Here is a 15820-nt window from a genome sequence, read left to right on the forward strand (position 1 = left end):
GTTTTTACTGTACTTTTAGTAAGTACAGAACAAGGTAAAGCAACGGCAAAATTATAGCAAAGAAGTGAAGGGCAACACAAAAAAGATAAAATTCCAAGCAGTGTTTTTAAGGCATATATGGTACAGAAAAGTAGCAGTGGACTTTAGTTACGTAAGAGGAGCAGCAGCTTCAGAGCTAGCTTGGCACAGAATGTTAATTACTCACCACCACCCCTTAGCAGAGTGTATACATTGCTCTGAAAAAGAGTGTATACAAATTCATGGAGACTAAGGCTATCAGTGACTACTAGCTATCATTGCTCTAGACCAGGGGTTAGCAACCTTTTTCCGCTGTGGGCTGGTCCACCGTCCCTCAGACCATGTGCTGGGCCGGACTATATTTGGGGGGGGGGGATGAACGAATTCCTATGCCCCACAAATAACCCAGCGATGCATTTTAAATAAAAGGACACATTCTACTCACATAAAAACACGCTGATCCCCGGACCGTCCGCAGGCTGGATTTAGAAGGTAATTGGGCCTCACCCGGCCCCTGGGCCTTAGTTTGCCTATGCCTGCTCTAGACAGTCTGCTGTCGAAGGCAGTATTCCTTTGAATACCACCTCCTTGGAATCACAAGTGCTGTTGTTCTCAAGTCCTGCTATCGGGCTTTCCATCGGAAGCTGGTTGACCACTGTGAGAACAGGATGCTGAATTGCATGTGTTGGTTTTTGGATTTGGTTCAAGATAAAAGAATATTGGTAAAATAAAAAGGAGAATTCCCTGGATTCCTAGATCCAGGTTTGGGGCAAGTACTCTTTGGTAAGAGAGTCCAAACAGAGATTTAAAATCACAAACCATGCAACTAAATAAAGTTGGAAACCTTTAAAATATCCCCCCCTGAGTTGCTTCTAGAGTTCCCCACTTTCTTTAAAATAGAAAGCTCCCACATGTTTGGTAAGTTAAAAATGCTTTACTTACAAATGCTTTCCCATACAGCCACAAGAAAAGAAAGGCAGTATAACTTAGGTTCCAAAAAATGTTTCTAAATTATTTTTATAGTAACAGAAAGATGGCTTGCTAAAGCCATGTGGTCTAAGCTTGGAGCATCCAGCTTAGACCTCCTTACTGGTAGGGTTCACATGGTGAACAAAGAACAACAACAAAGAGTTGGTAACCTTTCCTCTCCAGGTGCAAGGGTGTGGCATAGCTAAGCCTGGCAGGACAGCTTACTCTTGTCTTAGCCCCTTCATGCATTAATTAGAGTTAAGTATGCTAGTTATATGATGCTGATTTATCCCACCAGATAGGCCTTTGGTATGATCCTGCAGGACTTTTCTTATGTTCTCATCTCTCTATGCTAAAACTGTACCAAGTTTCAGGATTTTCTGAAAAGTGGCTACTGATCCATGTTAAGTTGGTGGCAGACATATGCCTCAATTTCAGTTGTAATCAGTGAGACTTCATGTATCATATTTAGCTATATGTGCCACTGTATAACAGATTACTGTTCCCAAATTGTGGGTCATGTCCCACTTTCGCTTCTGAACATAGCCGTTATGCATATCCTTCCCCTGAAGATGTATTTTCCTAAATTGTGCTGATATGTATATATGCGATTACCACTGGAATTTCAGGGGGGAAATAATCAGCTTGGAATATTTTTGTACAACAGAAAAAATATTTTGTGCTGTCACAGCAAGTCTCTGCAAAGCTTGATTCAGTAATAACATGTCTTAAAATTGTAAAGTTGGTGAACTGTGATTCAGTGAAGTGGAGTTAAGAGGATAGGCATGTCTGGGTGTTTTGAATTGCTGAGTTTTCAGTGTCCCCAAAGCCACAATTTGTTGAAATTGGCCGCATCTCTCCCCTACCTCCCCCCACCAATATATATATGGGCATAAATAAGACATGGGTAACAATGCATTAAAGAGCTATGAGTTGACTGCATCCTATTGAGAGGGTTGTGTGTGTGTGTGTGTGTGTGTGTGTGTGTAAACCTCTCGGTTTTGTGCAGCCGGAATGTTGCCTACTATATAAAGTTAATAAATATATCACTCTACTCTATTTTTGCCTCTGGTCCTGCCTGCCAGTGGGTCCCAGTTGGAACCCCATGAGGAAAGATAACCTCAGCCTGAAAAAGGTTCCCCAACCCATACCCTCCAAGTGTCCCTATTTTCCAGGGAAAGTTCCAGAATTACAAAGCCACCCCATCTTCTGATTTGACCCCAGAATGCCCTTATTGCCCCCACCAGTGCCAAACTTGGGGAGGAGGATGAGCTGGCACTTGCCCTGAGTGGCAGCCTCCATGGCCTCTTCATGGCTGCCGCTGCCAGCCTCCTCTCTTGGAAGACTGGGTTAGGAGGACAGGCTGCCACCGCCAAGGCCCAGCCTCATGTGAGGTGCTGGCTCTGAGGTTTAGGCAAAAGGCAGGGCAAAAGCCTTGGGTGGGAGCAGAGCAGAGCTCAAGGAGACATATTTTTTAAAAAATGCTTTTGTGTCCACGTCTACTCTTGCCCCGTTTTTCCAAAGAAAATAAAATCAGGTTTAAGGGGTTTTCTCAGTGGAGGGTGTGTGTGCTGGGTCCTGTTGGGGAAGCGGTGGCAGAAATGTTCTGCAGGGGGAGTGAGAAATGTCCCTATTTTCACCTGAGGAATTTTGGAGGATACGCTAACCCAGGTTTACAGGAATAAGAAACTAGATAGCTGTTACCTACTCTATTACCCAACTTTGGAGCAACATCCTTGTCTGAATCTGGCTGGATCTCTTTTTTTGCCCTTAGAATGGCAGCAAAATTTCCTACCTCAGGTACAGTATCTACCGCACATTGCCCTGGGGTTCCCAATGAAGTTTAATAATGGAGGAATTAGACAATATGTACTGTTTGCACTATATATGCAATATGTTTCTGCACCCTGTTAGTATTGGATTTTCAGTATCCTGGGTCTGCTTCACGGCGCCTCAGGTTGTTAAAGAGCTCTGATGAAGCAGTTGTAGTCCATCCTAAGATTTTATCTGCCATATGTATACATATTAGGGTAATTTGTTTTGTTTGAACCAGAACAGCATATTGGTACATTACTTGATAGAAGCTGCTCTCTGAAGCTGAACTGTCCTGATTTGTGCCATTAGTTGCTGGCTTCAAAAGAAATTCTCCTTTCTTGTCTCCCTATGTTTGTCTAAAGTCACATTCATCTGCTCATCCCAGTGGGTGCCATATCTGATACCGACACTGAGTTCCAGTGACATCAGTTCATGTTGAAATTTCTTCAAATTCTCTTAGGTCCAGTGGTCTGTCACATAGCCTTCTGGGGCTGCTGATGCTATCAGACAGTTGCACTGCAGCTAATTTATCTCTGTAGAGATATCTATGAATGGATCAGAGAACATGTGGCATACTGAATAGACCATTCAGAGGGGAAAAGTTTAAAGATCACAGCGGTTAAAATCTGTGGAGATACAGCTATGTCTAATGCAACTAAAGGAAGCATAGTGTTTTTCCTGCTGTTTTTCCTTACCAAGTTATAAACATCATTAACTTTTTTAAAAAACAAATCATTAAAATGTATGTCAAATGCTATCCAAATAGGTACTAGAACAAATGCAAATCCTGGTGAATTCATTAAACAAAGGAATTAAAAAGTAATTCTTTTTGTAATTGTCCAGCTTAGTGATTTTTTACCATCTACTTACAAACTGCAGCTAAGCAGTTTTCAGGATAATTTCACAGGTGCTGGGCCATCACTAAAAAGGCCTTGTTCTGTCCCTGGTACACACCAACCTGATGAACCTTAGACACAGTCTAGAGAACAGTTTCTTTGAGTTCAGTCTTAGGGCCCAATCAGGTTCATGTGGGGGAAGGCTGTCCTTGAAATGACTGTGCCTCAGACTGTTGATATAACCTGGCTTAGATATGAATTAGTTAAAAGGTGTTTTTAAAAAATGTTGAGATGTGCAAACAGTTGCCAGGGACCTTTACAGAACCATAGAAGGTTAAGCCTGTGTCCTTAATCTGCTTGTCTAACACATTTTTATTTCACTCTTCTTCTAAGAAGCATCATGTGACATATTAGGCTTCCTGATCTTATCCCCCTGGCTAAGGTAGCTTAGCCCAAGAGAAAGAAGGGGTCTTTGAGGTTAGTTAGGCCAAGAGATAATGGCTGACCCTTGGCCACTCTCAGATTTGCAGCTGAATGAGTTTCCTAGCTTAGTCTTCTCAATCCAAGTTCAGCATTCCATTCACTGAAATGCACTTCCTTGCCTTCTTCCACAAATAATTACATAGTCCATTTAATGGCAGTTCTGGCTTCTTAACGCCCTGCTGGCTTAGATTTCAGGCCTGTCGGTCCTGACTGATGCTGATATAGGATGAAAGACCTTAGAGCATCCAAAATGCCAGCTTTAAAAATACTCCACTGTTTCTCTGTGGCTTCCAATTAAGTACATGCCAAAAGAAGAAGCTTTCAAACCCCACAACTTGCCCTTGGATCTTTTCCAAGGAAGATGGCAACAGGCGAAGCTAGTTGCAGAAACACCTGGGAATGTTGCAGAGATGAAGCATCTTCGTGAAGAGGTTTCGGGGAAATGTTTAGGCAGTGGAATGAGGATTTTGGAACTGAATTTTCAGCTGTAGCTTAAAGAAGCAAGTCAGAGGACACAAACAACTGCATGTTCACCTTAGTGTTGATAAATGAGTAGAGTGATTAAGCTAATCCATGGACCCTGGCTGACAATCAATCAAACATCAGGGACTCATGAAGAGTATGCTTGTTAATCACCACTTGCATGTTGTTATAACAAAATTAGATAGAATCAGTGTATAGGGAATGCATTACTGCAAATTCTGTATTAGCATCGCAGCTGTGTGTGTGTGTGTGTGTGTGTGTGTGTTACTCTTATACAATAGCTGCAATCTTACTGTATGACCATTTTCTATATTCATGCAGTGTGTGTACAACACAGAAAAATAATTTATGATTGCAGATTATTTAGCAGAATGGATACTATGTTGATGTGTTCATGGCAAGCCAGTTGCTTAAACAGGGTCTCTTAGAGACAACCTAGTACTTGCAATGACTTCATTTGTCCACATTAATCCTTTATTACCCTTGGATCTCTCCTTTTCCCTTGTCATTTTCTGTACAATCAAGACTGTAAGAACCTGGGGTGGGGTTAAAGACTTGTCTTGATTAGGAAATTATGTGAAACGCCATGTGCACTGTGTACACAAATAATAATCCTTTTGCAAACCACTGAGGTTTTTTTTACAATCAAGCGGTGTAAAGTTTATGAAATAAAATAATAACATGACGGGGAGGGGAGAAAGAGAGATGAAAGTGTATTTATTTATTCCCTGTTGTTAAAGGTAAATGAGCTGAATCACATTTTGCCATTATAATGAGAAATCGGGGGGGGGGGGTTGTTCCTACAGCTTAAAACTTGAAAATGGTTCTGATTTTGGTGCAGACAGAATAAGAAATGGCTGGTTTTGAATGAGCTAAATGCATGACAAGACATTTTGGCAGAGTGCAAGACAGCTCTCCCTCTATTCCCCTGGAGAGGACCTGGGTGGGCAAAGTCTTCACCTAGGTCCGCTCAGGTGCCCCGCCCACCAGGAGCCCAGCTTGATGCTAATTGCCTCCCAACGCCTTGTGGAATCTGTTGGCTCCTGGCATGCCTCCAGTGACATTCTCTGCGAAGAAGTGGGAAACTTAAAATGGCAGCTATGTCATTTCCCCCCTCGATTTGGACTGAAGCCATTTTCAGAGGAAATGTATCAAAACACAGTATTTTATAACAAATTACAGGATAGATGTGGATTTTGGTTAATGTCACGTGTACACTGCTTCCAAAAGCAGTGGAGGGAGCACACTGGACGCAGAGTAAATGTGTGTGTGTGTGCATGTGGGTACACAGCCTCAGATTATCTTAACTTCAGTACAGTGGTACCTCGGGTTAAGTACTTAATTCGTTCCGGAGGTCCGTTCTTAACCTGAAATTGTTCTTAACCTGAAGCACCACTTTAGCTAATGGGGCCTCCCGCTGCCGCCGCGCCGCCAGAGCATGATTTCTGTTCTCATCCTGAAGCAAAGTTCTTAACCCGAGGTACTATTTCTGAGTTAGTGGATTCTGTAACCTGAAGCGTATGTAACCCAAGGTACCACTGTATGTTTGCTGCATTCCTGCATTGCAGGGGGTTGGACCTTCCAACTCTATGATTCTGTGTACCTTCAGACTATGCCCTGAAGCCTTGAGCTAACATTTTCTGTAAAACAGACTAGCCTAAGTGACATTTCCTTCTCCAATTTCATTGTCCCACATAAAATCACCGGACCAGAAGTGAACAAGGTATGGTAGATAAGATTTCATAATGCTCAGACTTCATCACTTCTATGAAGCCCTTACCAAATATTGATCTCCAGAATCTAGGATTATACCAATACTGCAACAAATTTTGCCATACAACATAATAGCTTTGAATATGCACCGTGTAAGCCAGTTCAAATCACACTTCAACCAGAAATACAGCCCTCTTGTGGATAACAATAGTACCTAACAATTGTTAGGTAGACAGCTGTTGTAAGGTTGACAAAGATAATATGTATGAACTGCTTTGAGCACTTGACGTGCACTATCTGAAACATCTTCCACCATTTCTCGAAGACTGTCAACACTATTTGTTTGCACATGCAATATCATTTTTGCTTAGTGCATAGGAAGACTTCCATGAAGTGCGTCAAAGCCATTTGCTACATGAATTATGCAGTTCCTAGAGCCCTCTAAAAATAAACCACGAAAATGGGCATGAGAGGCTAGTTAGCAAGCAGTTCAGAGGGTGACCTCTTTTCCTGGTTCTTCCACATTCCATAACAATAAAAGCTCCTGATATGCTCAGTGTTAATATAAAATATCCTACAAGGCCACAGCCAAAGATTTGCCCAGTTGTTTTGGTTGGTATATGAATAGTGTGAAAAGTTCTCTCCTTGATTTCTCCTCTCCTTTTATACTGCCTGGGCTGGGAAGCATCCACAGATCCCTGACCTCTGAATCAGCCATACTCCCCCAGAATCTAAAAATCACCAGACTGTAGAGTTGGAAGGGACCACAAGGATCATCTAGTTGAACCCCCTGCAATGCAGGAACCTTTTGCCCAGTGTAGGGCTCAAACCCACAATCCCAAGATTAAGAGTCTCATGCTGTACCAGCTGAGCTATTCTCAGCTCTAGAAGCAAGAGAATATTTCGGGAAGCCTTGCAGCATTCTTAAAATGTTAATCAACTACTGGAAATAGTAAAGCAGTCAACATACCCGAGCAATAGTGCAACCTCATGCTCCTGCGGGTTCCACAGAGGGTTCTGCTGGCTAGGCTTAGCAAGAGACTGAAGGGAAAGCTATCAGCCTTAATATGAGCTCACCCCATTTTTATATACAGGATAGCTAAGGGGTGTGAGAGAATTGGATCAATGCTGCCTTTAAGATTAACCACCTGAAGTGCCTTAAACCAGCAATTTACACAACCCCATCCATGCCTACTCAGAAATAAGTCCTATTGAATCCAATGGGGCGTATTCCCCAGTAAACGGACTGCAGCCTTAATCCTTTAGGATACACATTTTAAATCTGCTCAGTTCAAATATTAGGGCTAGTCACTCATACAGCATTATCAAAAACATGAGATTAATATGGGATTGTCAGGATTCTGACGAGTACTTGCAAACTTCTGAAAATATCTCAGATTTACATGCATCCTGTAACCATTAGTGGAAAATTCCCCCAGCCCCCTTTTTAAACAGAATAGCAATGTTGTAAATAACAAACCCTTTGTGGTCCTTGAAAACCATGGGGGTGTACATTCCCCATTCTGATGAAGCCTACTTCGTATGAATTGAGTTTCATTTGCATGTTCAGGAACCATAATTGAGGTTAGGAAGTGTCACAAGAATAAAAAGGACATATTTTTTTGTCTTTCAAGCCAAGCATGAACATTGCACGTTTGGCCTTGGCTGAATACATTTAGATAACTCTGAAGAATGGATGACTCATTCCTCTTTATGAATGAATTACTGCCTTTTGTATTCCCGTAATCTATGCTTAAAGACTTACTGGCTTTCCATAAACTCTCAAGTTGTGTATGTATGTTATGCAATCTCTTCAGGAGGGCTTCTAAAGTGAAGTTGATTCTGTCAGGGCATGAAGCATAACATGTTACTTCCTTTTGCAGAAAGCCAAAGATGGCCAGAACTTTTAAAGAGCACCTTTAGGGGCACAATGGTGCTGGAGGATATTTTGGATAGCAATCCAATTATTCATAGGAAGCTCAAATGTATCAGTGGTACACAACTTTCAACTCAGATATAGGAGGTGGCACTTTTGAATAGCCTTACAAAGAATAATTCTTTACCTCTCTGATTAAAAAAAGAGTTCAGATTTATAGTAGCCTACATTCTCATTTCAGCTAAATTGCACATGAATGTGGTGTTGTAAGAGTTTCAGAGGTGTTCTCTAAAAGCTTTTGTTTCCTGCAACGGAAACCCAAACTGTTTATTTTTGGATGTAATATAACTGAGGCCAGAGGCAATAACTGCACTCAATCCAATAGTCATCAAGAGAATTACTAGGATTACTTCTGGCACTGCTTAGAAGGCCCCTCATCTAAATATTCACAAATTGTACCATTCAGATATTCTTTACCACATGTACATCACTTGATGACTCATGGGTGTCAACAGCCTCTATTTTAAAATACTGTGTTTGAGGGCAAGTTGAAAGATCTACTGTGGTGTTTGATCTATGATGACCCTTTCACATGTACATGTCGTCACTTGTTGGTTCTACTCACTGAGTGATGAACAAGCAAATGTCAAATTGGGCATTTATCTGAACGTGCCTGAGGTCTGCTGCTACAACATGCCTTTCTCTCTGGGGGTAGGTCAGAAACTATTTTCTCCCAAGGAGCTGGAGGCAATTTACCAAGTTATTCCCTCCTCCATTTTATCCTCACAACAACTCTGAAGTATGTTAGGTTGAAAGAGAGAGAGAGATAATGGGTTGTAGTCAACTAAATCCTACTCAGAGCAGACCAAGTGACATTAATGAACCTAAATTAGCCATGTCCATTAACCTCAGTGGGTCTACTCTGTGTAGGGCTAGTGTTAAATATCATCTAGTGACTGGCCCAAGGTTACTCAGCAACCATAATGTTTGGTTGGGGATTTGAACTCAGGTCTCTGTCCAGTTCTATTAATCACATGGGATCTCAGTGTTAACAAATGAAGTACTTACCAGCAGTGTTGTGATAACTAGTTGTTTGTACAGACTTTGTGGATACAGGGCTAAGTCAGCAGAGTGTGGGGAAGAAACATCTAATGATATTTTAATGCAAAGCAGGGGTCACTATCCTTTTTGTCCTCTGGGCACATTTGCAAACCATAGAAATGGAGAAAGGGAACCCTGTGGACACCATGGAAGGTCTCTGAGGGCAAATGTGCCACCCGTGGGGGCCATATTAGCCATCCTTGGGTTTTAACTCTGCTTTAGTGGAAGGATATACTTTTGTTACTCACCTTTAGCCTTCAGAATGGGCTGAGCTGTGACTGCATGCAGAGCCATCTTTCCCATAGTGCTTAGTGGTGCGTCGCACCAGGGCGCCGGCCTCTCAGGGGCGCCCCAGCGAGTGGGGGAGCTGCGCGGCTTTGCTGGTGGCCTCCCCTTTCCCTGCACACCCACCAGCTGCACCCTGCCAACTATATGGCTGGTGGGTGTGCAGCTTCCTTCCCAAGCCTCCACGGGAGGAGAGCGATCCCCGCAGAGGCTTAGGCTAGAAGCTGCGCCCCGCCAACCATATGGCTGGCGGGTGCGCAGCTTCCCTTCCAAGCCAAGCCTCTGCGGGGATTACTATCCTGCAGTGGCATGGGGGAGAGTTGCGCCCCCCGATGGCTGGCAGTGCGCAGCTTTGCCCCCCCCCCCATCCATGGTAATTTGGTGCCACATCTGCTAAAGACAGCGCTGACTGCATGATAGCATTGGTCTTGTGGAAGTCATTGTGGTAAGCAACACTTCTCCCTACCCTGCAGCTCAAGAGAATTATGCAAGGACAGGTTGTACTGTTGTGAGTACAGTGGTACCTTAGGTTAAGTACTTAATTCGTTCTGGAGGTCCATTCTTAACCTGAAACTGTTCTTAACCTGAAGCACCACTTTAGCTAATGGGGCCTCATGCTGCTGTTGCGCCGCCAGAGCATGATTTCTGTTCTCATCCTGAAGCAAAGTTCTTAACCCGAGGTACTATTTCTGGGTTAGCGGAGTCTGTAACCTGAAGCGTGTATAACCCGAGGTAACACTGTACAGTGGTGCCTCGCAAGACGAAATTAATTCGTTCTGCGAGTTTCTTCGTCTTGCGGATTTTTCGTCTTGCGAAGCACAGATGCACCCTGGTATTAACGGTTTTAAGAAAACGGAAACAAACTCACAAGACGTTTCGTCTTGCGAAGCAAGCCCATAGGGAAAATCGTCTTGCGAAGCAACTCAAAAAACGAAAAACCCTTTCGTCTTGCGAGGCATTCGTCTTGCGAGGCATTCGTCTTGCGAGGCATTCGTCTTGCGAGGTACCACTGTAATTTATTTGAAAAGAAGGCAAAAAAAGAAACCTGGGAATTAAACTTCATCCAGGGAGGGCAACTTTCTGCCTTGCTGTCCCCCAGCAGATGCCCATGTGTGGAACTCAGGGCTGAGCCTACCAATAAGCAGAGTGATGGGGCACCTCAGAAAGCAGAGGCTGGGGTCTGGGGGAAACCTGAAAGGTATTGGAAGTTGGAGCTGTGTGTGCCACATGGCCTGCCCATAAGCTAGCTGTCTGTCCTCAGATGTAGTGGAAGTTGGTGTCATTGTGCCAGTGCTGAAATAAGTTCCAATTGCAAGTGCAGTCAGATTCTGTACATACAATGGGGGAGATGGCACTTGTCTTTTACTGCTTGCAGCAAGGTATCTTGGGATGAGCCCTTGTTGCCTTAACAATTGCATGTGCTTAAGGCTTTTAAATTTTAAATGTCATTTCTTAAATGACTGGTAGAAGATCTGAATTGGATTTTTATAGCAGAAATACACAGATGTCATGCTGACCATAGCAAATTAGTGTTCCTTAGCAACACCATGCATGATGGCTTTTGCTTTTCTACTCATGTTGCACCATGGGAAGAAGGTTTGGACAAGCTCTTAGAAGAGAACCAGATGCTACAGAATCTAGTTTTAAAGGGATGGCAACTTGAAAGAAAAGTAGTGCATTTTCCTAACGGCTATATTTACAGAATTGTGTGGGCACTCCAGGACACTGGAATTAATGAGCCTGATTCAATTGTGCTCATTAAAGATTTTAAAGTTAAAAGTACTCTTGTTGTTGAATTGCTAACACCATTATCTGTTCTTCCTTATATGGCTAGTGTGAAGAGCGGTTTTATTCAGGATTAGCTAAATAATATTGCTTAGATTTGATGCTATGTACAAATCTGTAGCGCAGCAACACATCATTAAATACTGAGGAGCTTTTAAAAAACAAACAAACAAAACACACCAACATGAAGATGGCTTAGTAAGGTTGTAATTTGCAGTCAAAATCTACCAAATCCCTTTGTATCCAGAGAAAAGTTCAACCTGACACTCTAGCATAAAACAGGAACACAGTTCATTGTTCAGATTTCTTATTTCATTTGACTGGTTTCCTAATAGTGTAATCCTGTACATGTCTACCCAGTAGTATGTTTCATTGAGTTTACCAGGGCTTCCAAGGAAGTATAGGATTCCAAACTCAACCACCATACTGTCTGCTTGCACTCTTTTGGCCAAAGTTTGTGTTCCTTTTTGTTCTCTTTCTTTGGACAAGGCTAGTTTATTTGACTCTGCTTATTAACCATGCTAGTGCCCTTTTGGTCCACATGGTACCTTTCCTGATCTCTAGTATACACACCAGTTTCTAATACAGTGCTTTTAAACATTAAGTCCAAAGACTAAACTTACCTAACTCTGCCTGGAGTGGCGGGGAAGTACTACTCAATTTGCTTTGGGCTGTGCCTGGATCTAGATGTATCAATTTTCCTAAAGGAAGAAAATCTTTTATGTAATTCATAATCATTATGATTAAATTTCTATACCGCCATTCATCCAAAGATCACAGGGCAGTTAACAATATAAAAACGCAAAAATACATACCATAACAGCAAAAAATAACAATACCACCACCCCACAGTTTAAAAGGCCATAGATTGTTTCATTAGCCAAAGGCCTGGGAAAAGAGGAATGTTTTTGCCTGCTGCCTAAAGGGATGTAAGGAAAGTGCCAGGCAAGCATTTATTGCTACTTGTGGGAAAACTACAATGTGGTCTGCATGATGATTTGTGATACAAAAGGATTGATCCAGTTCATCCTTGGCTTGATGATCTTGTTGTAGCATGTTTCTACTTGAATAGTTAACCCAGACATGAGTGGCATACTTCACTTTCAGTTGTGGCCAACAAATAGTCACTGTGGATTCAAAACACTTTCAGAGAATAGGGCAGTAATACTGTGTGTTGATGACTGGCAGCTTAAAGAAGAGATTAAAATTCAAGGATGAAGAAGAAATGCTGAGGAAGAGGGGGGAAATATATTATCACAAAGAATGAAAAAGATCACCCAAAAAGCGAAAGAGAGAGAAAGGCAGTTTTCTACAATCAATAGCACATTATTGATTTGGCTTTTTTGTTTTGTTCTGTGTGTCTACAGAGACAGAGTTTAGAACTTGGATAACTTCTTATTTGTTGTTTTCTGTTTGAAGTAACTTTTGTTTAGAGGCAGTGTCAGGAACTGAATAGAAAGCTCTCTTGGTTTCCAGCTAAAAGGGAATGTGCCAAGTGCATTGTGAGCTGAGAGGGAAGCAACGTAGGCATTTTAAATGCCAGACTCTATAGGCTTACAATGCAGAGGCGGAGGTCCTCATACATTTTCACAGTGTGGACTGCATTTTAAATCCAGGGATTGAGTCATAGGCGCCTCCCACTCCCCATTCACAATTGTCAATATGATACTGTGAAGTCTAGCAATTGCACAGCATCCCTTGGTAACGGACATTTCTTTATATTTTGAGAGTCTGTTATTCATTCTGCAGTAATTCTGAATGCATGTTCACAGCCAGAAGCAAGGGAAAGAAACAGTAAAAATGTTCCCAGTACATTTCCATAGCCTATCATCAAATGCATTGGTATTCTGGAGCCTCTAGTTGAAAAAGCCTTATATTACATTAATTGTAAACAAATCTAATGAACATACTGTACTTCTTCAGAACATAACCATTTTCTTTTCTCAACATGTGGGGGTCTGCTATTTTCTCCATAAGAGAAGAGTTTATTGACGATCCCTTAATGAGAAATCTAAGAACTATAGTATGTGCCCTGACAACCTCTCGACTTGATTACTGTAATGCACTGTCTGTGGAGCTGCCTTTGAAGCTAGTGTGTAAATTTCAGTTGGGTCTCAAATGTGGTGGCTAGGTTGATACCTGCAATATCACATAACCCTTGCTCTATATGAATTCTGATGTTTCACTAACCTAATTTTTTTCCAGGTTGGTTTTAAGGTCTTTGGACGCAGGTGGCGCTGTGGGTTAAAGCCTCAGCGCCTAGGACTTGCCGACCGAAAGGTCGGCGGTTCGAATCCCTGCGGCGGGGTGCGCTCCCGCTGCTCGGTCCCAGCGCCTGCCAACCTAGCAGTTCGAAAGCACCTCCGGGTGCAAGTAGATAAATAGGGACCGCTTACCAGCGGGAAGGTAAACGGCGTTTCCGTGTGCGGCTCTGGCTCGCCAGAGCAGCAATGTCACGCTGGCCACGTGACCCGGAAGTGTCTCCGGACAGCGCTGGCCCCTGGCCTCTTAAGTGAGATGGGCGCACAACCCCAGAGTCTGTCAAGACTGGCCCATACGGGCAGGGGTACCTTTACCTTTACCTTTACTTACTTTTAAAGTGATTGACATAGAAAGCAGTTTCATATCCAGTCAGGCTGTCTATCCCAGAATTGTATACTTCACAGGTAGGAATGCTCTATCCTACGTGCAGCCCCATCGGCACTATTACAGGGCATTCCTGACCGTTCTGCTACAAGTAGGGCTTCCGTTTGGCACTGACTTCAGCACTGAATGGAAGCCCCACTTTCAGCAGAGAAAGCAGTGAAAGGTTCTTCTTTGGAAGCCATGGAAGAATCTTGTGCAGTCCTGGTTTTTATTATTATTATTATTATTATTATTATTATTATTAAACCTGGAGATAGAAAGGAAGGATCAGAAGTGTAGTTTCAACACAGCCATGCCCATCTCTCAAAAAGTTGTGGAGCATGCACCACATTGGGATGTGGTATCTGAACTGGATCTAATTCTTCACCCACGGTCTAATCTAACAGACTATTTCTGGGGATTCAGAGAACTGCGGTGTAGACAGCACTTTCCCCCTGGGTCTAGACTCCAAAGAATCCAGAGTACTGGGAGTACTGGAATCCCTGGCTTCTGGACCTGCTTAGGTCTCTTATTACAGCCTGGAGATAAGGAACAGAAGATTTTTACACTGGCCTTTGGCATCTGATATGTGTGTTTTTGGAGACCACCTTATTATTTTGATTGTCCATACTTTCTTTTTTTATATATATAATTTTTTATTGAGTTTTCACATTTTATATAGACATAACAAACACACAAAGACACAGACAAACATGTACAATTTCAAATTCTTACTTTCATAACCCCATTCTCTGACTTCCCCGCACCCCCCCTTCATGCATCCTAGTTCCAATAGTTAGTTCAGCAAGTTCTTATCTCCTTTCTTTACAATATTATTATCATTTTTTTAAAAAACTTAGTTCTTCTTAATTATCCAATTTTAACTTACACAGATCCATTATAATCATTACATCCTTTCCAAAGGTCGACCTAAATTCCCTTCCAACAATTTCTCATTTATCATATTAGTTACTAAACATAATAACTAGACATAAAAATCATAACCTTATAAGAAAATTCTCACCCCCCCCCTCTTTCCAGGTTTCAATCCCCCAAAGAGGTGTCCATAATATCAGTTCTTAGCCTGGATTTCTCACGTCCGAGGCCTTCAAATCTCTATCAGTCCCTCTTCGTCGGTTTTGTTGGTAATCTTTTATGTTGGCCACCAAGTCTCGAAGGAGCTCTATCCCAATAAGATCAGTGTTTCTTCCAACCAGCCCTCCATATTCGAAAGCGGAGTCCCGATCCTGTTTCTTACTTCTTTTAAGTCCAAATAATCCGAATGTCCCAAGGGCTCCCTCTTTCATCTTGCACAAATTTGTAGTCCATAGTTCTTTCAGTCCCCCCATAAGGGGATCTCTCTCTTCTTCATCCTTGCTTTTCAGCCAGATTCTCATTGTCCTTATCTTATTTTCTTTGTATTCCCCATTTGTAGGTTTTTGGTTGGCCTTTTCCTCCTGAAATATCTCCGCTCCTCCTTCCCTCTCCTCTGACTCTGAAAATATCTCATCTGGTTCAGCTGTAGAGTTTTCTTTTGTCAAGTCCTTAACACAGGCAACAGAATTGCTTACTTTAGAATTCAAGGTCACAATCATTGTAATAGCTGTGCTCTGGTCTTGAAGTTTTCCCACAAGAAAAAACATTTTTTCCAACTCGGCCTGTAATTTTCCATCTGCAGCCATTGTAGTGCCTCAGAATCCCCCCTAGAGGGATTCTTGTTACTTAGTAATCCTTCTCCAGCAATCAATTACTATTACTTATTTCTTCATTGTTTCCAGCAACTTTGAATCAAATGTAACCCATCTGGTCTGCAAAATAGGTAACAGATTTT

General features: G+C 42.3%; 1 long non-coding RNA gene across 1 annotated transcript; it reads right to left on the bottom strand.

Annotated features, from left to right (window-relative positions):
• Window positions 1-5300: 5300 nt before the first annotated feature.
• LOC310852908 lies at window positions 5301-12067 on the bottom strand. Its single transcript, XR_014568422.1, has 2 exons — window positions 11988-12067; window positions 5301-5671 (listed from the first exon to the last, which is right to left on the bottom strand). It is a non-coding gene; the product is annotated as an uncharacterized lncRNA (long non-coding RNA).
• Between the last annotated feature and the right edge of the window lie 3753 nt (window positions 12068-15820).

The sequence above is a fragment of the Podarcis gaigeae genome (assembly GCF_964106915.1).
Source record: "Podarcis gaigeae genome assembly, chromosome: 9".
In the NCBI taxonomy this organism is placed as follows: Eukaryota; Metazoa; Chordata; class Lepidosauria; order Squamata; family Lacertidae; genus Podarcis; species Podarcis gaigeae.